At 40.4% G+C, this 26,150-nt stretch overlaps 1 protein-coding gene across 6 annotated transcripts in view; it reads right to left on the bottom strand.

Moving 5' to 3' along the window:
- Positions 1-26,150, bottom strand: part of SLC41A2 (solute carrier family 41 member 2) — a 149,747-nt gene that overhangs the window by 3,362 nt on the left and 120,235 nt on the right. The window lies entirely within an intron of this gene.

The following is a 26,150-nucleotide window of genomic DNA, read 5'->3' as shown; positions in this document are numbered from 1 at the left end:
AGACGATGGCTCAAGGAGCTGGGTTCCTGCCACACCATGTGGGAGACGTGGACTGAGCTCCTGGCCGCTGCACTGGGCTCGGTCCAGTGTAGGTGATACAGGCATTAGGGGAGTGAACTAGTGGATGGGAGCCCTTGAGTGCTCTCTCTCTCAACTAAATAATAAAAACTTCAAAAAATATATTAAAAACATGGCCATGAGCCTAAACCATTGATTTCTGGAAGGAACAGCATGTGTTTAAATCAAGAGCCATGCTTGAAAAGAATACTAATTGACAGGAACATTTTCATTTCACAAGAAAAAATAGCATGTATGTTTGTAACTCTTAAAATTTTTCTTTAATTTTTCACATATATCTTCTAATCCTTCTGTTTTAATAGCATTGCACAGTTTCCAAGCAAACTGTTGTATGTTATGTTTATTTTCTATTTGATAAACCTGTGAAGAAGGAAGATGACAAATGAAGATAGGAATAACAATTAAGGAATTACTTAACAGTCTCCCACAGAAGGTTTATCAGATGAAATAAAGATGGAGAACTGATCCTTCACTCAGTGATCATAGGCCAGTGCAGCTTGTCGAGGGAAGTTTCAGAGCAACGGTAAGGACAGTAACCAGACAGTGAATGCATTTAGAAGGGACTGATCCATACAGACACAGACACACAGGAAGAGTCAAAATATTTTTAAAGCTCTTCAAATAATAAGGTTTTATGTGTAAATAAATATTTTTAGAATAACAAAAATATGAAAACTTGTGGGGCTTTCAATTTCTAGAACAGATGCTTTTTTTTCTTTGATAAATTCATAGTAAGCCTCTGATTACATGGTAAAGTGAAATCATATTATTGCAAAAATCAAAGGAAAAAAAGGATTGAGGGAGGGAGGGAAGTATGATTATCTTCTTAAAATTGTACCTATGAAATACATGAAATCTGTTTTTTATATTAATAATTTTTTTTAAATCATAAAAAAGGATTCTCTAATATTTAAATAATCTGAATCAATGAAAGGAATTTGAGATGGAATTCATTAATGTTCATTAGTTTTGGACAAGTTGACAAGTACAGCATAGTGGTTAAGAGTGCTTCTCTGGCCGGCGCCTCTGCTCACTAGGCTAATCCTCCACCTGTGGTGCCGGCACCCTGGGTTCTAGTCCCGGCTGGGGCTCTGGATTCTGTCCTGGTTGCTTCTCTTCCAGTCTAGCTCTCTGCTGTGGCCCGGGAAGGCAGTGGAGGATGGCCCAAGTCCTTGGGCCCTGCACCCGCATGGGAGACCAGGAGAAGCACCTGGCTCCTGCCTTTGGATCAGCGCGGTGCGCTGGCCACAGCAGCCATTGGGGGGTGAACCAACGGCAAAGGAAGACCTTTCTCTCTGTCTCTCTCACTGTCCACTCTGCCTGTCCAAAAAAAAAAAGTGCTTCTCTGTCACCAACTATCTGGGGAGTAAACCAGAACCAGAGGACGGAAGACCTCTCTCTGTCTCTCAAATAAATAAATAAATCTTAAAATATAAATAAAAATAGAACAATAGCATATACATAATTACTTCCAAAAGCGTCATGGAAAATGGAATCAAAAAAGTTTATTTTGGTGCAAAGAAATTTAAAATCCATGCATATGAGGGGTCTTCAAAAAGCTCAGGAGAAAAATACAATGAAAAACTATGCAGTGATTTAATAAAGCATGTTTCACCTATAATTAACATATTTAAATACATGCATACGTATTTCAGTATAAACGTATTTCTTACTAAGTATTGTAGTCAAAAACATTTGAAAGCAACTCTTCTTTTTTTTTTGACAGGCAGAGTGGATAGTGAGGGAGAGAGACAGAGAAAGGTCTTCCTTTTTGCCGTTGGTTCACCCTCCAATGGCTGCTGCGGCCGGCGCATCGTGCTGATCTGAAGCCAGGAGCCAGGTGCTTCCCCTGGTCTCCCATGGGGTGCAGGGCCCAAGCACTTGGGCCATCCTCCACTGCCTTCCCGGGCCATAGCAGAGAGCTGGCCTGGAAGAGGGGCAACCGGGACTAGAACCCGGTGTGCCGGCGCCGCAAGGCGGAGGATTAGCCTGTTAAGCCACGGCACCAGCTGAAAGCAACTCTTCTAACATGTCCATCTTGAATGTTAGTTTCTATCTAACATGTAAATTCCCAGAAGGGGAGATCCGTGTCTTCTCTCTCTCTGATCCTTTAGCTTTTAGGAAAATACTTCCCATGATAAACCGGAAGCATGCTGTTTGCTGAAGTGGCTCCACCACTGAGTAACTGTGTCACTGTCAGTGAGTGAGAAAGCCTCTAAGTCCTAGTTTCCTCAACTCCACAAGTAAAAAATAAGTTATTAGGAAATTCACAGGTTGGTTACAGAAATGAAAAGGAATAACATACATAAAGGGCTAAACCAATGCCTACTTTGCAGTAAGTGTTCTATAAATACCAGAGCCATTATTACTGATATATCATTTATTACACTTTCTCAGAATTTATGACTTTGGGTCAGCGCTGTGGTGTAGTGGGTAAAGCCACTACCTGCAGTGCTGGCATCCCATATGGGCGCCAGTTTGAATCCTGGCTGCTCCACTTTTGATCCAGCTCTCTGCTACAGCATGGAAAAGCAGTGGAAAATGGCCCAAACTTGGGCCCCTGCACTGGCGTGGGAGACCCAGAAGAAGCTCCTGGCTCTTGACTTCGGATCGGCCCAGCTCTGGCCATTGAGGCCATTTGGGGAGTGAACCAGAGGATGGAAGATCTCTAACTCTGCCTCTCTGAAACTCTGCCTTTCAAATAAAATAAATAAATTTTTAAAAATTGTTTTAAAAAAGGCTATTGGAATAGAGGTGTGAACACTGGTTTCTAACACTAGGCAGCTACATGACTTTCCACCTCTCTGGGCCTTGGTTCCATTTCAGAATTAATGAATTTGTCTTCACATTACTCTAGCTCTGTGTCACAAAGCACACAGGGATCGCTCCCCTTTGTGTCTGACCCTCTCCCTCCCACATTTTTATCCTCTTCATTGTATTTATTTATACAGTAAGCAGAGAATCAAGTTCCCTTCTTGTGCAATTTCTTTTTAGAGGTACTGCAATGTCAAAGTTCCAACAAGTTTCAATTTACTTAAAAATTTTTTGCACTTTAAAAAAAATCAGTGTTTCCTTAGAACTCTGTGTATAGTAACTTACTAATAAGTATCAAATAGTTATTAATGCAACATGCTTTGTTTTAAAACTAAATGATCACTGGAGGAATGCATGCTTTTCACTGGGAAAACACATCAAAATCAAGCCAAAGGCAGAGTGTTTTTTCACACGGTGTTTATTTTTTATGAAATATGCATACCTTCTCTAGGTAAATATGCCTTCTGAAAAGCCAACTTTGTAGCCCCAGCTAATTATGCATGTTCTCGATGTACCTCTTGGAATTTAAATAAATATGTAAAGTACAAGGATCTATATTTGCTTTGGATGACACTGACTGCCAAGGCCAGCTGCTTCTTGGAGCGGGAGTCAACATTCCCCTGCATCAGCACCTCTTGATGCCTTGATCGCCAACAACAGCCTTGTGTGTTGAGTGAAGAAAGATGATTTCTTTAGCAGAGGAATGCTTAGAAACAGGATACAAATAAACCTCCAAATTAGCAAATTAGTGCTTCCTAACCCCTAACTTTACAAAGGTTGCATTCTTATCCCCTATAAAAATATGCTTCCCCAGTCTGGTCTCCAGGCTGGAACGCAGCATACTTGTTAAATCTAATATTTAAATGTTTTTTTAAGAATGATTTAGGATTATCAGTCAACTTCTGATGTTCAGATAAAAGCATCTTTTCTTTGGTCTGAACTATTTCTTTAAGGTGGCAGTAGGGGAAAGTGGAAAATGAATGGTGGTGCTGAAAAGAAAAATACCATCTGATATCTTCCTGGGTACTTTGGTACTGGGTGTTGTTATCTCGATTCTGGACACAGAAAGAGTAAGCCACTCGCCCAGCTACACAACTACTGAGTGGCAGAGTCAAACTGAGGTGGACTTAACTCCAAAGCTCATGCTATCTCCCCCTGCATCATATTACCCCTGCCGGGCAGAGAAAAAAACAACCAAAAGAGGAGAAGAAAATGTTTCTACCTGTAGATACCACAAACAAGCAAGCAAGCAAGCAGGCCACCAAAAAGAAAAAGAAAAGGCACAACAAAACAACCCACTCAAATTTCCAATTTTAGCAGTAATGCAAAGAACCCACCTCCTGAAAACAACTAAAATGCTCAATAAAATACAAAAATTATCTTTTTAAATGCATCACTGAGCTGGCAAGAAAGTGAAGAACCCCAGAGGCCAAACAGGCACGCCTGGGGCAGGCAGAACAGCAGGGCAGGCTTTGGCCCTAGAGGCATCTACAAGCTCTGTGCATCTGCGTGAGAGGTTCTCTGGGCAGCAGCTCCACTGGGCATTCTGTGTCCTCTGCCTCTCCAGGGCGCACAGGGTATCCTCTGCTGTGCTGACAGCAATGCAGGGCATAGGTGCTAGACAGGAGGCAAAGGCAAGGCTGGCCCCAGGGAGTCTACCAGAAGGTTTTTTGTTTTTTTCTTCACATATGTTAAAGAGGTATACCTCTGAACAAGAAATAAACCTGCATCTCAAAGGGTCAGGAGGGAAATGTGTCTGGCTGTGGTATTACATGGTAGGAGAAACCCCTACACAGATCTCAGGCCAGTATCAAACCACATATGTGGTCTGAACAACCTCTAACTGCGTACTTATATAAATTGTTCTCAAGTTGGTAGTGCCACAGGGTGCTTGGAAAAAGCAAATAAAAAATCCTCTCTGGAGCAGAGTTGTTTGGAAGTTGGAGGTGGGATGTATAAAGGCCACAATGATCATGGACTCAAGGTAGAAGTAAGTTCAGGAGATCCATAGAACAGGGTGACTGACTGAATAACAATGTATTGTAGACTTGATAATTGTTAAGAGAATATATTTTTTAAGATTTATTTTATTTATTTGAAAGTCAGAGTTACACAGAGAGGAGAGGCAGAGAGACAGAGAGAGACAGAGAGAGAGAGAGGTCTTCCATCTGATGGTTCACTCCCCAGATGGCTGCTACGGCCGGAGCTATACCGAACCGAAGCCAGGAGCCAGTAGCTTCCTCCCAGTCTCCCACATGGATGCAGGGGCCCAAGGACTTGGGCCATATTCTACTGCTTTACCAGGCCATAGCAGAGAGCTGGACAGGAAGTGGAGCAGCCGGGTCTCAAACCGGCACCCATATGGGATGCTGGCGCTTCAGGCCAGGGCATTAACTCACTGCACCACAGCGCTGGCCCCAAGAGAATAAATTTTAAATGTTCTCAACACACACACATACACACAGATAAGTACTGTGAAGTAATGGAAATGCTAATTAGCTTTAGTCATTTCACAATGTATATGTACATCAAAACATGTTATATGTGAAACATTGTCACTTCAAAATAAATTAATTTTAAAAATTAAAAGTATCAATGTTCATAAAATATAGGAGCTCAGAGTCAATATTTATAATACAGGAAATAAGACATTAATAAGAAAAATTATAATAGATAGCAGAGTTATAGCCAGAAGTATTTCAGACACAGAAAATATTCAGCATAGAATACTCCTATAAGTCTGTGTCATACTTTTAAAGAATTAAAAGATGGGTAATGAATAACAGAAGAAATATAAACAATTAAAATGAGTTATAGAAACAACTTAAATCTCTAGAAATAAAAATTTTAACTGCTGAAATTAAAAATTCAATAATAGAGATTAATAGCATATTAGTTACAGTTGAAGACAAAAGTAAGGAACTGAAAGACTAATCTTGAGGAATTAATAAAAGTGACACAAAGCTATAAAGAGAAAACATGCCATAAACAGAGGAAGGCATAAGAAATGGTCAAATACAGCTACCTGGGGGTTTAGAAAGAGAGAAAACAGGAAGGATGAAGCATGAAAGCAGAAATTAATGATCATAGCAGGGAATGTTAACCTGTCTCTTTGAGGAAGAAACAGATCAACTGGATGAAATTAGGAAAAAAATAGATGATCTGGAATACATAATTAACGAACAATCTAATATATATATATAGAGAGAGAGAGAGAAAGAGAGAGAGAGAGAGAGAGAATATAGAAGTGAACAATGGGAAAAATATATTTCTCTCCCAAATACAAAGGTAATATTTTTAAAACCTATGTATACACTAGGGCTTAAGAATATTCTTAATAAAATTTCAAAAGATTAATATTATAAAGCCCACATTCTGTAACTCTAGTATGAATCAAAATCAATGACACCGTAAAACAAAACCCTTGTACAACTGAACATTTTAACGTATAGCTAAATAAATCACGAGTCAAAGAGAAACCATAATGCAAATTATAAAATATTGAGAACTTATCAATAAATAAATCTTTTATATCCAATTGTGGAAAGCTGGTAATGTAGCACTTAGATCCTTATGGTAGAAAAGAAAGCTGAAGACAAATGAACTATGTATCCACATTTAGAAGATAGGAAAAAATTATAAGTCCAAGGTAGAATGAAATAATAATAAAATACAAAGTTAATGTAATTGAAAATAAAGCTGCTCCCCTGAAAAGGCAAGTAAGATGTTGGCCATCTTAAGATAAAAAAAGGGAAGACACAGATCAACTATGAACAATGAGGAATCCCAAGTAGCCTAGCATACAAAAACAGTTTAAGACCTTCTGTCCAAAAGAAAATCTTATAATGGGACTGGCCGGCACTGCAGCACAGGGGGTCGAGTCGCTGCCTGCGATGCCAGCATCCCGTAGCAGAGCACCAGTCTGATCCCTAGCTGCCCCACTTCTAATCTAGCTTCCTGCTGAGGAGATCCAGGCTCTGGCTTTTGGCTTGGCCATTTGGGGAGTGAACTAGTGGATGGAAGATATCTCCCTTTCTCCTTCTGTCTCTGTAACTCTGCCTTTTGAAATAAAGAAATCTTTAAAAAAAGAAGAAATTTTTAAATGTGTCCCAGAAGGCCTACATAGAATAATATTCATAGCCTTGATTTTTAATAACAAAAAGCTAGAAACAACCTAAAGTCTATTAAAAGAAGAATGGATAACTGAATTGCAGAATATTCATACAACAGAATAACATACAGCAATAAAATAGATAACTAGCAGTTACACATATGGATGAATCTTACATACAATGCTGATCAAAAGAATAAAGCTACTTTAAAAATTTATTTATTTGAAAGCCAGTTGCCCAGAGAGAGAGAGAGACAGAGACAGAGACAGAGACAGCGACAGAGATCTTCCATTCTCTGGTTCACTCCCCAGAAGGCTACAACAGCAAAGGTTGAGCCAAACTGAAGCCAGGAGTCAGGAACTTCATCTGGTTCTCCCACATGGGTGGCAGGGGCCCAAACACTTGTCCGCTGCTTTTCCCAGGCCATTAGCAGGGAGCTGGATTGGAAGTAGAGTAGCCAGAACATGAGCCGGAGTCCATATGGTTTGCTAGCATCACAGGCGGCAGCTTTACTGCTATGCCACAACGCCAGCCCCTAAAGTCACTTTTAAACATACATTCTATATAATACCATGTCAAATATGTCAGAAGAAAACATTCAGGCATCCAAATATATGCAGTAAAATCGTAAGGAAAAGCAAAGACATGAGGGTCATACAACTTAAAAAGCTAAAAAATTCCCTGTGGGAAGCAGAAAGTGGGGAGTGTTACATTTTATGCTGATGGATGAGTGTGCCGGGGTTCACTGTATTAGTATTCTATATGCTATATTATATATATATATATTCTATATCATCATTTAGTGGATATTTAATATACAATTAAAATCTTTAGCAATATAATCTTTTTTTTTTTTTTGACAGGCAGAGTGGACAGTGAGAGAGAGAGACAGAAAGGTCTTCCTTTGCCGTTGGTTCACCCTCCAGTGGCAGCAGTGGCCGGTGCGCTGCGGCCGGCGCACCACGCTGATCCAAAGGCAGGAGCCAGGTGCTTCTCCTGGTCTCCCATGGGGTGCAAGGCCCAAGCACTTGGGCCATCCTTCACTGCATTCCCGGGCCACAGCAGAGAGCTGGCCTGGAAGAGAGGCAACCGGGACAGAATCTGGCGCTCCGACCGGGACTAGAACCCGGTGTGCCGGTGCCGCAGGCAGAGGATTAGCCTATTGAGCCACGGCGCTGGCCCAATATAATCATTCTTAACTGGGAATTCACTACCTCTGCCATGCCATTCTGACGGAATAATGCAAAGAACCAGAGATACCGAGAACCATATGATATTAGGAAATGACAAACTAAAAATCAAGGAAATACTCAAATAAGTTGTCTCAGTTTCTCACAAGAAGAAAAAAATTAAAATGACAAGAATAAACCATACACACACACACACACACAGCTACAAGAAAATTAGTGTGCTGATTTTCAACTACATGCTAAGTAAAATTACTGAAACACGCCTTATAGCAACAGAATACTAGGGAAAGATGCAGTGAGCAAAGGCTGGGCCCTGAACAACTTAGTTGCTCTTTGTTATTCTCTGCCCAGATCCCAAAGATACCTCTGATTCTAATACCAACCCCCTGCAAATTCCCAGCAAAATACTTTATGGGAAAAAGAATTCTCATTCATTTAAAAGTATTTACTGGGTGCCTTTCAAAAGTACTAATTAAATTTGAGAAATAATCTTTTTCAAAATCTTACAAAAGCAAGGAAAAATGCTTAATTAATCTAATTAACATCTTGGAAAACGCAGCTTTGAGCACTGACAAGTGTGAAAGCCCAGACATAATCAACTTGGACTTCCAGAAGGTTTGCAACTCAGCATCACATAGGGATCTGTAGACATAATTACTGCTGCTGAAATGCCAGCACACTAAGAACTCGATGTTGAGAGTGGAAAAAAAAAAAAAAAAAAGGAAAAAAAAATTACAGAACCTAATCTCTCAGGAATTGTGGTGGCAAAAACATCTACATTCAATTTGGTTCTTCAGCCTATCTACACCTATAAACATAAAAATACTCAGAAGTAAACCAACACATAAAAAAAAAAAGAGCAATTTGTGATTTAAAAAGAATGACAAATGATTTCTTGTTGAAACTAAAATCAAGAACATGTTAAAACTCAAAACAACAGTTGTTTTAGACATATAAATCAATGGAACAGCAGAGAGTCTAGAAATAGATCCACACATATATAGTAAATTGATTTTTGACAAAGATGCCAAGGTAATTCAAGAGAGGAAAAGACAACCTTCCCAGTAAATGGTGCTGGGACAACTAGATATCTATACTGAGAAATATAAATCTCAATCCTTATCTCATGCTACACATAAAAATTTACTCAAAATGGTTAGCGACCCAAATAAAAGATAAAATAGGAAACCTCTAAAAGAAAATAGAAGAGAAGCTTCTCATGGCCTAGGGACAGGAAAAGATTTCATAGGATACAAAAAGCACAGATCACTTTTTTTTAAACTGATAAACTGAATCTCATTAAAACTTTTTAAGCTGCCATCTGCGACACCAGCGCGAGTTGGTGTCTTAGCTGCTTTACTTGTGACCCAGCCCCCTGCTAATGTGCCTTGGAAAGCAGTGGAAGATGGCTAAGTATGTGGGCCCCTGCACCCATGTGGGAGACCCGATGAAGTCCCAGGCTCCAGTCCATAGCCACTCTAGCCATTTAGGGAGTCAACCAGCAGATAGAAGATCTCTCTTTCTCTGACTCACCCTCTCTCTCTGTTGCTCTGCCTTACAAACAAATAAACAGATCTTTAAAATTAAAACTTGTGTTCTAAAAATATAAAGAAAATGAAAAGGCAATCTACAGATTGGGAGAAAATATTTCCAATAGATATAACCAACAAAGCACTTATACTCAGAATATATATAAAGAACTCTTACAACTCTAGTAAGTCAACCCAGTTTTTTAATAGCAGCCTTAAGTAAACAAATGTAAACATACAAATGGCCAGTAAAGCCATGAAAAGATATTCAATACCGTTAGTCATCAAGAAAATGCAAACTCTGATCCCCATGATAGCACCCGTACAGCTACTGGAATGGTTGAAGTTTGTGGAAGGAATGACAACAGTAAGCAATGATGAGCACATGGAGCAACTGAAACTCTCCTTATAATGGGAATGAGAATGGTAGCATCACTTTGGAAAGCAGCTTAGTTTTTTTTATTTTTAATCAAGTTAAATAAGTACTTTTTATATGACCCTAAAATTGTTTTTTTGGGGGGATGTACCCAAAAGAAATAAGAGAGATGTGCACAAAGATTTGCATTTGAATATTCACAGAAGGTTCATGACTAACAGCCCAAACTGGAAAAAAGTCAAACATTCATTAGCAGGTACATGGATAAACCAACTGTAATTAATTCATACACTGGAATATTAACAATAAAAAAGAAAAAAAACTGTTACTGTCACAAAGTTTTAAAGATATTATGTTGAGTAAAAGAGGGAGACAACAAAAAGTGTAATACTTAATTCATTTATATGAAATTCTAGAAAAAAGAAGTATAATTTATAGTGACAAAGAACAGACCAGTGGTTGCCTGGAGGCAGGGATGGAAGAGAACTGCCTGCAGAGGAGCATGAGAGAATCCTTAGGAGGTGAAGATAATGGTCTGCATGTTGATTATGGTCGTTGCTATATGGGTATACACACACATCAAAACTCATCAAGCTCTACTCTTGACATGGGTGTACTGTACTGTATATATATTATACCTTAAGGATGAGTTTTAAAATTGTCTTTGCAAGTTAAAGATTTCACCTTTGTCCATCAGGTAGCAGTGTGCATCTTTCCCAGTAACAGCCTATAGCCAGGAGTCACCAAGTGATTTCCTGATGGATGAATCTGGCCCTGTACGGTCACAATCTAAGAATGGTTTTACTTTTTTTTTTTTTTTTACATTAAAAAAAAGTCACATGAAGAATATTATTCATGACATGTGAGCATTATATAAAATTCAGTTTCATGTAAGTAAATTCCATAAAGTTTTTGTTGGGATACAATCTCACTCACTCATTTGAATATCATCTATGGCTACTTTTGCAGTGTAATGGCAGACTTGAGTACTTGTGACACAGATCATATGAACTGCAAGACCTAAAATGTTTATTGTCTAGCCTAATACAGAGAAAGTGTGCAAACCTCTACCTTAATGTAGGACTTCCTCATGTCATCTTCCATTAACAAATAATAGGACTGCTCAGGTTAAGTTCTCAATCCTTTTATTTATTCTATCATGAGATAGAACACAAGCTTTGGAATGATACAAATCAAAGTTCAAATTTTATTCACCACTTAACCATTGGTATGACTTTGGGCAAGATTTTTAGGTTTTAAGTTTCTCAGATGACACACATTTCAGAGGCCTAATGAGGGGATTAATGAGATAATATAGACAAATATACATTGTCTGGTAATTAACCATTATAAACATTAGCTATATTCTATATCTAAGTAAAGTTTTTAAGAGCCATGGTTTATGACATAGGGAAAAAAAATAAATGAGCCTGATCAGCTACCAGCCAGTTTTTAAATGAGCAGCCATAACCTATCCACTGTTCTTTATCTTATCTCAGGTTATCCCAGAAGTGAGTTACCAAACTTCATTTATCTCCCCTACACCTTGTCATGCCTATGTCTGCACTTAATTTAAATGTAACAATACACACAATGTACTCTTTTTACATCTGACTTCTTTTGCTTGCTATTATGTCTGTGACAGTCACAGTATCATTCTGAACATGTAGCTGGGAACTATTGTAAATCACTCTTTAACCCTGCTGTATATGACTGTATCATGAAACGTTACTTTCCAAAGTAACTTTAAGCTTAGCATTCTATTTAAGTGGCTAAGATCTTAAAACACCTACATTGTTATAGTATAGAAATAGCCATTTATAGACTATTTTATTTATACTTGTTGAGCATGTAATTCTACTTTGTAAAGATGTGGTTTCAGGGTGGGTGTCTGACCCAGTGGTTAAGATGCCAGCCGGGACATCTGCATCCCGCACTGGAGCCTGGTGTTGAGTGCTGACTGTACTCCCAATTCCAGCTTCCTACTGGCACACCTGGGGAGGCGGCAGGCAATGGCTTGAGAAGTTGGGTCCCTGCCTCCATGGGGGGAGACCTGGATTTGAGTTTCTGACTCTCAGCTTTGGCCTGGTCCAGGTGAAGTCACTGCAGGCATTTGGTGAGTTAACTAGCACATGGAAGATTCCTCTCTGTTTCTGTATGTCTGTCTGCCTCTCAAATAAATATGTTCAATTGCTTTCCATCTCTCCAATTGATCTTTCTTTAGGAACCTTATCAAGTGTCTGCCATATTACCCAAAGTACACTCAAAACACCTGAAATCTAACTTAACAAATACTTATTTATAGCTAGCATAGGAAAAACTCCAGTAAGATTTCTGGCACATTCAAAGAAGAGTAAGACACAATCACTGCTTTTAGTGAGATCGAATTCAAATGAAGAAACATAACTAATAATGAGTACCAAAAATAATCCAAGAGTAACACAAAACTGAATGTTTACTTTAAAAATATTTACTGTGCCAGGAAGGAGGCTGGGTGCTTAAGGCTATAAGAGTGAAATTTAATCGCTGGATAAGCCTGAACTGGTCACATCCTCTATCAACCTCTAGAAAAATGGGAGAGACCTTAGCTAGAAAGTTCACACTCATCACAGAACCTAAACTGAGGGTTTACAGAGATTGTCTGGAAGCAGATGACCCATAGCAACTATTAACCCAAGATTCTCAGAACAAAGAGAGGACTATATAAGTACACAGTTTCACCTATGACCATCAGAACAAAGTCCTCTGTCACATTCTCTTTGGCATTCCTGTCTTTATTGGATATATCTTTTATGCAAGTCCTAGCTCTTTCTTATTTTCAGGAATTAGGGTTTTTTCAATGCAAGGCTACTTGTTCTTTGGAGTCAACTGAAGGATATGACTCCCCAGTACCCATGATGGACACATCTCATTAGTTCTGGGGAAGTAATAACTGGTGGAGGAAGGAAGAAGAGGAGGGAGAAGGAGGGAGGAGAAAGGAGGAGGGAGGAGGAGGGGGCAGGAGGAGGAGAGAGGAGGAGGAGGGAGGAGGAGGGAGGAGGAGGGGGCAGGAGGAGGAGAGAGGAGGAGGAGGGAGGAGGAGGGGGCAGGAGGAGGAGAGAGGAGGAGGAGGGAGGAGGAGGAGGGAGAAAGAAGAAGAGGAGGAGGAGGATCTCTGTGAATGAAACCTCATCTTCAAGGAGAATCAACAACACAGATAAAGGTCTGAACAATTCCTAATGATTTCTCCTGAAGCTGTGGCTGAGTGAAGAACAAAGGTGAACTGGGAATAATAATAAAAAAAATTCTTCTCACTTGTAGGAAAAGGCAAACTGTCCTTGTCCATAATAACAAGTAGCCACCAGATTAGTTTTAAATTCATTCAATCAGTAAACAACCCGCCTCATTGCACATGTTTTAGAAGCTGACCAATCAATGATAATCCTTGTTTCTGAAGTAGTCAATTAAGAACTAATCCATCCCAATAAACACACCCCTAAAGGTCAGTCACACCCAAGCAACCATACTTTTATAGATGATATCAATCCACTCATGCTTTTGAATGTCTGCCAATTCTTGAACTCACACTTTTCTAAAGTCCTACATAAGATCAATAAATAGTTCACTCTGTACCTCATCCCAGTAGAGCTCTCTCATAATATTAAGTAAAAACTGAATTCTGTCAATTGAACTCTGTAGTTATTTGAGAGACACATGCCTGCCCCCCACCTCTCTCTCTCTCTCTCTCTCTCTCTCTCTCTCTCTCTCTCTCTCTCACACACACACACACACACACACACACTCACACACACACACACCTCCCTTTCTTTAGTTCATTCCCTAAGTACCCACAACAGCTGGGGCTTGGGCAAGGCTGAAGCTGGGAGCTAGAAACTCAATGCAGGTCTCCCACATGGGTGGCAAGGACCCAACCACTTGAGACATCATCTGGTGTCTCCTAGGATTTGCATTAGCAGAAGTTAGAATTGGGAGCCAGAACTAGGACTTGAAGTCAGGCCCTCTAATAGGGGATACAGATATCTTAACTGGCATCTTACCTGTTAGGTCAAGTGCCCACTTTTTTGTTTCAGATATTGAGTGGTGATCTTCTCAATGGTGTTTTCCTCCTTCCCTCTTCCCTTCCTCCCTTCCTTCCCGAGGCAGAGAGACAAGGACAGAAGAAAGAGAGAGCTCTTATCCACTGGCTCACCTCCCAAATGTCTGCAATGGCGGAGGCTGGGCTGGGGCTGAGGCCAGGAGAGGGGAATCTAATCCAGATCTCCCCTGTGTGTGGCAGGAACCCAATCACTGGAGCCATCACTGCTGCCTCTCAGGGTCTATGTTAGCTGGAAGCTGGAGTGAGGAGCTGGAGCTGGGTATTACATGTGAGCATTGTCTGAGACGCTGGTGCTTAACTGATGTCTTGACCACTACACCAAATGAACACCTCTAAGTTTCCCTTTTAATAAATGCATAAATCTTTAGGAACTTTTTGCCTTAATACAGTTCCCTACATGATAAAAAAATAATTAAGATGACCTTTGCTATGTAAAACAAATATGAGCACTTAGTTTTAAAAGTAAAAAGTGGCACGATGCTAAATATTTATTTCTAAAAATAGAAAAAAAATTTAAATTATAGAATTGTTTGGGTCAGCATTTTGGAGGGTGAATGTTCTGAGGTCACAATCAACCAAGACATTATTCTGGCAAATTTCCTGAATAATGGTTTCCATGCTTTTCAATTAAGTACTTTCCCCTAGTATGGTGTAAGATTTTTTTTTCAGATTATGTGAATATTTCTCCAGCTCGGGTCTTCAATCTCAGCAAGGTCCAGAGCACACACAGTATCATCCTAAGCAGAACATTTAAGAAAAGGCGTTCAGCTTCTCTGGTTCTGGCTTCATCTTCATCAGACCTGACAAGACTGAAGAGAGCTCGCTCTCCCAGTGCCTTGTTACACTGGGATCCAGCACACTATGCCTCCAATAAAGCAATCATACTGGCACAGAGCCCTTGTAAAACTATCTAAAATAGGAAATTTTAGGATTAGGAAAGTTTCTTGACGTTAAGACTCTATAAACTAAGCAATAAAAGCATAACCACACCATTGCATAACAAAAACATAATCATAAGACATCTCAAAAATTAACCTTTTCCAACTTCCTACTTTAAGATAATCACGTTAATTAACTTCCAAAATTAAAGTGGATATTTTTACAACAGAAAAAACCCTTCTAGGAACAGCACATCTTCTCCTCAAATCTCCTTTATCATTTTCTTCCTACTTCTCTGTCAACCCAAACTGACAGACAGAAACTTACAAGACAGAGGCAGAGCTGTCACATAGAATAAAGTGATCTTCACTTTCCAGCTATAATCTGGTAATTAAAATTCAGAGGAACAAGAAGAGAATGTGGATGAGATCAGGCTACCTGTTAAACACCCCTAGCTCTAGCTTAGCTCCTTACCTTTCGTAAGTCATCTGGGAATAGGATTTGAGTTTGCATAATATCAATAATAATAAAAGACATAACCACACATAACATTTAATAAGGGCCTACTGTGTGCCAGTACTTAAATATTATTACCATACAAAGAGAAAGCGCTGGCCTCATTTTACATCCAAGGACAGTAAGAACTTGCTTAAGGATAAGCTAATTAACTCGCTCAACAACTGGGTGGATCTCTAGGGATTCTAATCATGCTCATGTTGCCACCATATGGCTACACTTTCTTATTTAGAAGATGACTCCAACAGATGGAGTTGGGTATCAGACTCATAGTAGAGAATGAATGCCAGATTCCATGGTTCTGGTTTCCTCCCTAAGAAACTAGCTGTCCCAGTAGTCCACAGACAAAGGTGATAGTGATGATGGTGGTAACATTAAAATAATAAGACAATAATGATGACAATAATGGCACTCTACAAGCATTATTTCATCCTTAGAATAAGCTACAGGGTGGGTCTGTTCCTGGCCTCTTTATACAGATGAGGAAATATTTCCTGAGAGGTGACTTGGCCTAGGCTGACACAGGTTTTGAGTGACTGAAGTCAGCGCCTAAGCCCATATAAACTATCTCACACTGTATCAGGGGAATGCACCAGAGCTTTCAAGATTACTCGGAGTGGAAAAACAAGTTGAAAATCACCATTCTACAAAACAAACAAAACTCTTCTGTTTGATCTTCAAGATGCTTCTTATTTGTAATTTTCAATCATTTTTTCTACCATTTTCATAAGCCTAATGTTCCAAGAAATTTCTGGCAATTTTCAATAAATACCCTGAGTTACTCCCTTTTGTTGAAATGGTATCTTCTATGGACTCCACAAAGCATCATTTTATCCACTATAAAACTTCATTCCCATACAGAAAAAAAAATACTGAACTTCCATAGCACTGTTTCTTTCTTTCAGAACACTCCTGATGTATTTCTTACCTTGTCTGGATCCTACTTGACCAGTAAGCATAGATTCTAGAGAAGGAACACTCTAATGAACCAAAATGTGTAGCTGGAGGAAACGTGAAGATGGAATGGAACAGGAGAGAAGAAACAGCGTTGGGTCTTTAAAAGTTACCATTCTAAAATCTATGATCTCACCAAGAACAAAGTGTCATACTTAGTCTTATGAAACACAGTGGCTAGGAGACTACACCCTGGAATCAGACTCTTGCTGTGTAGACTTGGACAAGTCACTTAATTGCCATGTCAATTGCTGCTTGAGAAATAATAACAGAACTGACCTCAATGAGTTGTTGTGAGAACTCACTGAGTTCACATATATAACATGCCTAGAACAGTACATGGCTTATAATACATACTAGCTGCTATTATTCCTGTGCAACAGTGGTCTTTCTACATTTTACTTGGTGAACACTGTGGTTAGTGGTGCATTAAGCCTGTGATTATAAAGTAAATTGAAAGTATGCTATTGTAAAAACTAAAGGAAAAACTCCCGCTTCCTGGAATACAGAGGAGGAGAACCTATCCAGGAGAGGACTGGCAACTGGACTTCACTCATATGCCTAAGGCCAGGAATGCCCAATACCTCCTAGTTTGGGTGGATACTTTTACTGGCTGGGTTGAGGCATTTCCCACAGAACTGAGAAGGCCACAGAGGTAACTAAAATTCTCCTTCCAGAAATTATCCCCAGATCTGGACTTTCAAAGAGTTTACAAAGTGACGATGGCCCTGCGTTTAAGGCAGCAGTCACACAAGGAGTTTCCAAGGCTCTAGGCATCCAACATCATCTCCATTGTGCATGGAGACCCCAATCCTTAGGAAAGGTGGAAAAGCCACCTGAGGAAGTTATCTCCGGAGACTCATCTCCCTTGGGTAAATCTGTTACCTATAGCTTTAATGTGCATTAGAAATACTCCTTCAGATTTAGGCTTAGTCTTTTTGAGAAATTATATGGGAGACCCTTTCTCCTAATGACCTAGTGACAGACCAAGAAACTATTACTCTTACTAAGTTAGTAACTGAGCTGGCTAAATTCCGACAGGTGCTTCAGCAATTACCTGAAAAAATGCCTAGGACTATAGGAATTCCTAAATTTAATCCTGGAAACTTAATGTTAATAAATGCCCTCCCCAGCCATTCTCCCTGGGAGGGTCCTTTCACTGTTATGGTGTCCACTCCCTCTGCAGTAAGGTCTCAGGACATGAGGCCTGGATCCATCACACCAAAGTAAAGGTCTGGACTTTGGAAGCCCCAGCAGACTCAACAGCTGAAGACGACTTCGGGCTTAACACCCACAAAGAAGACAATTATTCCTGTGAAGTCACTCAAGGACTCAAGCTGCAGGTTAAGAAAACCCTACCTTCAGATAAGTAACTTCTTAGTTACTACAATTCAACTCAGCTCAGCTCCTGCTGACTACTTGCGTTCCATAACTGTCTCCACTATTCCACTCATGGAAACTCCTCTACAGTCACCCCTTTTCCGAATGACTGTCCTACCAACCAGCTCTGACACTGTCATGATAAGGACCCCGTGCTCAACCTGGAGGGTTAATGACAGCAGAACAGTCATCCAAAACACCACAGGTTTCCAAGGCAGTGAGTTAACAACAGGCAAGCCTGCAACTGTCCTTACCAAAACAGGTTCTTTCACACCTACTGGAAACTTGTGGGCTCATCTAGCTTCTAACCTGTTAAACCAAACCACCTTTTATATGCGTGAAGGAGCCTCAACTATGGATATATTACAACAGAATTTGTTAGGTCTAGACACCTCCCTCAAATACTTTTCAAAGATAACTAAGCAAAACATATCTTCTTTGCCTATCACTAAGGACTCACCACTGAACTACACGCCATTACTATTTACTATACATAACGACTGTGTCTGCGTCTCCAGTGATCTAACTCGAAAGCATAACTGCTCTTCTATAACTCATGTAGACTATTCAAATGATGTGACTACACCAAAGCACTGGGGTCTTCTCTGTAGTAACATTTCTCTGTTCACAATTCCTAAGTCACATTCCGGCCTTTGCTCAGTGGGTCGAGTAGTAGCCCTTCTCATCTCTCCTGAGAGAGCCTCTGCACATTCTGTACGCGCCAGATGATCATCACCCTCGGACTGTGATGACGCCTTAACGCTGTTCACTTTAACTGCGGCACTGAGAGCAGCTGTTTTCATTATACCAACTCCTGGACTGGCTGCACGGGCACATGGAGAGATCAATGAGCTGGCTTGTATGTTAGAAAAGACAGCGAACGCCACAGCTACTGCCTTAACATATGAGTCAGGTTTAAGAAAGTGTTTTTAAGAAAGTGTTTTAAAAACACTTTCTTAAATGGCGCAGCCATTGATTACTTATTGCTAAAAAAACAAATCAGATGTGAGCAATTGCCAGGAATATGCTGTTTTAATCCTGCTGATAAACCTGGTTCACAGGGAGATTGACAGGCTGCATGAGGAAGTAAATAAAATACGTATGTCGACTGAAAGTTTCTTTGGAAATGGGAGAAATTTCTTTGAAAACTGGAAGTGGCTATCTTGGTTACTGCCCTTCCTAGGACCAATATTTATCATCTTTCTGGCACTCCTGCTAAGACCATGTATACTAAACTGTCTTGAATGCTTTTTGTTATCCAGGCTTAAGTGACTAGAAGCCATCAAACTCCAAGCAATACTTCAGAAACCTCTAAAGAAGCCCACATTCTACTGGGGACCCTTAGATTGACCTCCAGAAGAATACCCTGCTTCTGTTCCCCCAGTGATGCCCCTTTTCAGCATGAAGCAGCCAGAACAGTCATCGCCCAGTTCTCCCTAACAGAAGTTGGGGTTTCAATCTTCTGGAGGTGGGAGTGTGAGTTAAATGAGTAATAGAGAGTCAGGGTGGTCCCCTGGTAGAAATTTGGAATTTCAACGTGCCTGCTCCACCCCAAAAGAGTTTATCTTTAGCAGATCAAGTGTCCTGCTCTTGGGAATCTCCAAATTAAAATTTACCATGAGGGGCCAGCGCTGTTGCACAGCGGGTTAACGCCCTGGCCTGAAGTGCCAGCATCCTACCTGGGTACCAGTTCGAGACCCTGCTGCTCCACTTCCCATCTAGCTCTCTGCTATGGCCTGGGAAAGCAGTAGAAGATGGCCCAAGCTCCTGGCTCCTGACTTCAGATCGGTGCAGCTCCGGCTGCTGCAGCCTACTGGGGAGTGAACCATCGGATGGAAGACCCCTTCCCACCCCCACCCCCACCCCACCCCCCCACCCCCCCGCCTCTCCTCTCTATGTAACTCTGACTTTCAAGTAAATAAATAAATAAATCTTTAAAAAAATAAAATTTACCATGAAAACAGCAAGAAAGTGGTGATTCCTCCTCTTCCCCCCACTTTGGAATTTTTTTTTTTTTTTTTAAATCATAAGCCAGACAGGGTGGAGGAGAACTGTAAATCAGGTCTTTTGTTGAGTTTGTTACCACCTCCTCATTGATTTAAAGTCTGGTCCCCAAGATTGTACTTAAAAACTTCATTATCACCAGCCTTGTGGGTCTTCCTCTCTTAGATTTCCCCTCTTTGCCACTCTGGTAGGAGGTTTCCAACCTAAATCCTACTTTACTTTCAAAAATAAACAAAAAAATTAAAGGAAAAAAAAAGAGAGAGAGGGGATAGAGGGAGGGAAGGATAGTTATCTTCTTAGAACTGTATCTCTGAAATACATGGAATCTGTTCTTTATATTCATAAAAATTAAAGTATTTATTTATATTTATTTAAAGGGGGGGGGGGAGAATGTTTCAATCTGCTTGTTTACTCCCCAAATGCCTGCAATGACCAGGGCCAAGCTAGGTAAAAGTTAGGAGCCAGGAACTCAATCTGGGTCTCCTGTGTGGGTGGCAATGACAACAGAACTTGAGTTGTCACCTGTTGCTCTCAGAGTGTGCCTTAGCAAGGGGCTGGAATTTGAAGTGGCACTTCATATGAGATGTGAGCGTCCCAAGTGGTGTCTCAACTGTTGTACCAAATGCCCACCCCCTAATATTATTTTTGAAACTCGATTATAGATTGGAAAAGTGACTCAAATCACTCAACCTCAAGAAGGGAAATGCTGAAACTAGAACTCTTCAGAAAGAACAACTTAGGTGATAGGCAGATGAACTGTTTAAAAGAAACATTTTTGTCTCTCTCTTGTAAAAACAGATAATAGCCAGGGGTAAATGTTTTCTAAAACCAAACTTACACAATGAATTTCTCATGGGATTTGGTGCGGTTTAAAATCCTAGTGGGGTTCTTAATAATCTAATTTTCTGTATTAAACAATCAGTGCCTAAAATAAGGAATTAAAATTTCATTTAGAAATAGTTTTAATTGCTTACCAATTATATTAAAAAACATTTTGTTGGACTTCAATAGGCATAAAAGCTAGAAGATGTTTCGTTTTTTCTTTTCCCACTAAGATATTTCACAGAATAAAAAGGAAAATTATAATAGTAAAACAAAAAGCAGTTTTGTTTTTAATCAAACGAGTGAAATAATGGATTATAGAAATAATGAGACTTCAATGGTAACAGATTTATTCATGTTTGAGATCACCCATCTAATTAGTTTTATTTATTTACTTTTCCTCTTTCAGTTTGTTTAAGGGCAATCTTTTTTTTTTTTTTTTTTCCTTCAAGAGGAAAAAAGTGTGACAGAGACAGAGACCTCCATCCATTGGTTCACTCCCCAAATGACCACAATAGTTGGAAATGAGCCAAGCTGTGAGACTAGAATTTACTCTAAGTCTCTCAGGTGAATGGCAAGGACCCAACTACTTAAGATACCACCTGTGCCCCCCAGGGTCTGCATCAGAAGGAGGCTGGGATTGGGAGCCAGTGTGGCATACAACCTAGGTACTCTGAGACAAGGGCATCCTAACCAAGGGCTTAAAAGTTAGGCCAAGGACTTGCCCCTTAAAGGCAATCTTTTTGTTGCATGTAGGATGTAGGATGTAGGTCATTCAAACTTATAATTTTGTCTTTTCAAAGAAATCATATTTAGTATTTGTAACACAAAGGAGAAATAAAATGTACTAGTGTTACTTCTTTGCTCAAGAAATTAAAAAAAAAAAAATTTGTTCTCATCTACTGGAAAGGCAGAGGGAGGGAGGGAAGGAGGGAGGGAGGGAGGGATTTCCTATTGGCTGATTCACTCCTCAAATGCCTGCAACAGCCAGGGCTGAGTCAGGCTGAAACTAGGCACCCAGAACTCTGTCCAGGTCTCCCAAATGGTGACAGGGACCCAAACACTTGAGCCATCACTTGCTGCCTCCCTAGATGCATCAGCAGGAAGCTGGATCAGAGGCCGAACAGCTGAGACTAAACGTGGCACTCCAATATGGAATGTTAAGCATCCCAAACAGCAACGTAATGCCCTGTTCCACAACCCCCTCCCTAGTACGTTGATCTGACTGATAGTTATCATTTTTGCATCTGCTTGGTTTAGTATGCTGTCAAGGTACTACCTCTTTGAAAAAGACTGTAGGGAGTTAATCAAACAAATAGACAGAAAACCGTGAAGAAGACAGCAAGACTTTCTTTTTTAAATCTCAAGGAAGGCCAGCAAGGTCCATCACAACTTGAAATTCCATAGCCCAATTTTTTGTTTCATAAATTAATAGGCGTTGGGTAGTCAATGGAGCATCTGAATAAATAGGACATGAAAGCAGGAAAATCACTGTTCAGAGACAAAGAACACAATCATCTCTCAGTTTGTAGGAGAAAGTCTGAAGGGTCTTGAAAGAGCTCTTGAAAAATGCAGATTGTGAAAAAACTGCATGCTGGACCCCACATTGGATGTTTTTGTTGGAGGCGGCAGCTTAACCTGCTATGTTAACACTATGTTACCACTGGCCCCAACATTTGGAATTTAAAATCTTAATTTCAAAAATTCATTATTATGGGAAAATTCAAAAGTATACAGAAAAACTCAAAAGCATAGGGCATTAATTAACTCCATGTATTTTCATGTACTGTCACGCAGCTTCACCTATTACCAACTCATGATCAATTTTACCCTGACCATTCCCTTTCAGATATCAAGGCATGTCATTTCTAAAGTAAAACCTTAGAATTTTAACTGATCATTGTTATATTTTGTGAGGCTTTTGTTTTGTTTTTCATTGTCTTTTATTTTAAATTACCTAGTCAGTGAAGGAGAAAATTGTTGATTATTGAAAGCAAAGAGAAGAAAATTTAGATTTTTTTTTTTAGCTGTTCTGGAACTTCTGGTACCTAAATAATTTCTGGTACCACTGATGGAGAAGATGGAGCTGGTAAGGCAGTAGTCATTTAGTTTAACAAACATTAACTGACCACTAGAGATGGGGCTACATTCTGGATATATAAAAATGAGTAAAAAGGGACTGGAATTGTGGCACAGCAGGTAAAGCTGCTGCCTGTGACATCAGAATCCCATATGGGTGCTGGTTCATGTCCCGGCTGTTCCACTTCTGATCCAGTTCCCTACTAATGGCCTTGGAAAAGCAGTGGAAAGTGGCCCAAGTGTTTGGGCTTCACTGCCCATGAGGAAGGCCTGGAAGAAGCTCCTGGCTCCTGGCTTTAGCTTGGCTCAGCTTTGGCCAATGCAGCCATCTGGGGAGTGATCCAAAGGAAAGAAGATCTCTCTGTCTCTCCCTTTCTCTCTGTAACTCTTTTAAAATAAATAAATAAATCTTTAAAGAAATGAAAAAAGTAAAACAAAGACCCTTTCTCTGGAATGGGTAAGACAGACACATAACAGACTAAGTCAATTTAATATGGAAAAGGCTAGGGTAACGGTATACATAAAGTAAGATGGGAAATAGAGAATAAGGCCACTGAGACCAAATTAGATATTCAAGAAAGGCTTCCAGGAAGAGATGACATCAGAGCAAAGGCAGAAAAACTGTAAATGACTGCTAATACATTATTACAATAAATCTAGTATCAAGTTCCTTTCCAACAGATTTCCTTCATTTCGGGGGCCAGGGAATTGGGGAGAATTTTCAATGAATAGTAGCCTGGGAAGAGAGTAAAACACCAAGAATTCAAAAATCAACCACTACAGCATACCCTGTGAGGAATACTAAAGAGAAAGGAGCATGGTCTCTATCTTCAAGGACGCAGGAAACTGCATCAGGAAAAATTAAACATTCATTAGAAACCTTTACTATACTATAGTTAGTTGAAATTAAACATGCAGTAGAAAATCTTACTTCACAATGGTTAATCAAAATACAGAGATTAGGAATGAGAAGAGTGGTATGGACTCTTGAGTAACAGCCAGGACTAAAACCAAGGTGTTTTTTATTTTTAAGATTTATTTATTTATTTAAAAAGGAGGGAGGGAGGGAGAGAGAGAGGGAAGGAGAGAGAGGGAGGGGGAGAGAGGGAGGAAGAGAGAGGGAGAGAGAAGGGAGGGAGGGAGAGGGGGAGAGAGGGAGGGAGAGGGAGAGAGAGGTAGGGAGAAGAAGAGGGAAAGAATGAGAGAATATCTTCTAATCTTCAAATGGATATAACAGCCAGAGCTACACAGATTCAAAGCCAGGAGTCAGGAGCTTCTACTGGGTCTCCCACATGGGTGCAGGGGCCCAAGCACTTGGGCCATCCTCTACTGCTTTCCCAGGCCATAGCAGAGAGCTCAGACAGAAAAGGAGCAGCCGAGACTTGAACTGGTGCCCATACAGGATGCTGGCAATGCAGAAGGCAGCTTAACCTACTCAATGCCACAGAGCCGGCCCCAAAATCAAGGTTTTAAATATACATTTTTTGATGAATGGGTATTTTTTTAAGATTTATTTATTTATTAGAAAGACAAATAGGGCTGCATTGTAGGTAAAGTTGCTGCTTGAAATGCTGGCATCCCATAGGGGTACCAGTTCGATTCCTGACTGTTCCACTTTTTTTTTTTTTAATTCTTTTTTTTTTTTAAGATGTATTTATTTATTTAAAAGTCAGAATTACACAGAGAGAGGAGAGGCAGAGAGAAAGAGAGAAGTCTTCCATCTGATGGTTCACTCCCCAATTGACTGCAACGGCTGGATCTGCGCCAGTCGGGAGCCAGGAGCCAGGAGCTTCCTCCAGGTCTCCCATGCGGGTGCAGAGGCCCAAGGATTTGGGCCATCCTCCACTGCTTTTCCAGGCCACAGCAGAGAACTGGATCATAAGTGGAGCAGCCGGGACTAGAACCAGCGCCCATATGGGATGCCGGCGCTTCAGGCCAGGGCATTAACCCGCTGCGCCACAGCGTCAGCCCCATGACTGTTCCACTTTTAATCCAGCTTCCTGCTAAAAGCCTGAGAAGAACAGCGGAAGAAACAGAGCCCAAGTATTTAGGTCCCTGATGCCCATGTGGGAGACCTGGAAGAAACTCCTGGCTCCTGGCTTCAGCCTGGCCCAGTCCTGATCATTGCAGCCATCTGAGGAATGAACCAGCAGATAGAAGATCTCTTTCTCTCTGCCTCCCTCTCTCTGTAACTCTGACTTTAACAAAGAAAACTGGTACAGAGAGAGGGGGAAAGACAGAGAGAGGTCTTGCTTGGGAAAGCAGAGGATAATGGCTCAAGTACTTGGACCTCTCTCACCTAAAAGGGAGACTGGCAAGAAGCTCCTGGCTCCTCTGTGGCGGTCATTTTGAGGTGTGAACCAGCAGATGGAAGGTCTATTTATTTATTTATAACTCTTTCAAATAAATAAATAAATCTTTAAAAAGTAAATCAAGTAAATAATAGTCTTAATAGCCTTAATAGTCTTAATAGCCAAGGACTCTGTGTTTAAAAATTTCTTTATTTTGTCCATCTTTGGATTGATTCAAGCAGGCAGAAAAAGTCAAGATCTTTTAACTAAACCTCAAATAGGGGTGTGTGTGTGAATGTGTGTGCATTTGCACATGTTGTGTATGTTTGTGTCTGCTAGTATAAGAGCATGAATGTTTGAGACAATCTAACTTTCTCAGGAATCTACTGGAAGACATGTTCATATAAACAAGAAAATCAAAAAAGGGAAGATATGGAATCAAGGAACTAGGAAATCCAAATGTTCTGTATTTAAAAAGTCCTACAGGGCCAGCACTGTGGTGTAGAGGCTAAGCTGCTGCCTGCAATGCTGGCATCTCGTATGAGCAATGGTTTGAGTCCCGGCTGCTCTACATCTGATCCAGCTGCCTGATAATGTGCCTAGGAAAGCAGTGGATGACGGCCCAAAGGGTTGAGCCCTAGCAGTCATGTGGGAAATCCAGAAGAAGCTCCTGGCTCCTGGCTTTGGTCTGAGCCATCCCTAGTCTTGTGAGCGTTTGGGGAGCGAACTAGTAGATGAAAGATCTGTCTCTCCCTCTCTCTCTCTCTCTCTGCAACTCTACCTTTCAAATAAATAAATCTTTAAAAAAAGGAAAAAAGAAAATTCCTGGAGTAGATGTTTAGCCCAGCAGTTAAGGCACAGTTAAAACTTTCACAATCCCTTATCAGGGTATCTGATTTCAACTCCTGGCTCTGGTTTCCGATTCCAGGCTACAGCTAATGCAATCCTAGAAGGCAGTGGTGATAGCTCAAGGAATTGGGTTTCTGACATCAATGTGAGGGACCTGGATTGAATTCCTAGTTTTGGTCCA

The sequence above is a fragment of the Lepus europaeus genome, chromosome 10 (assembly GCF_033115175.1).
Source record: "Lepus europaeus isolate LE1 chromosome 10, mLepTim1.pri, whole genome shotgun sequence".
Lineage (NCBI taxonomy): Eukaryota > Metazoa > Chordata > Mammalia > Lagomorpha > Leporidae > Lepus > Lepus europaeus.
Note: the sequence above shows the minus strand (reverse complement) of the source record. Positions and strands in the feature narration are given on the sequence as shown.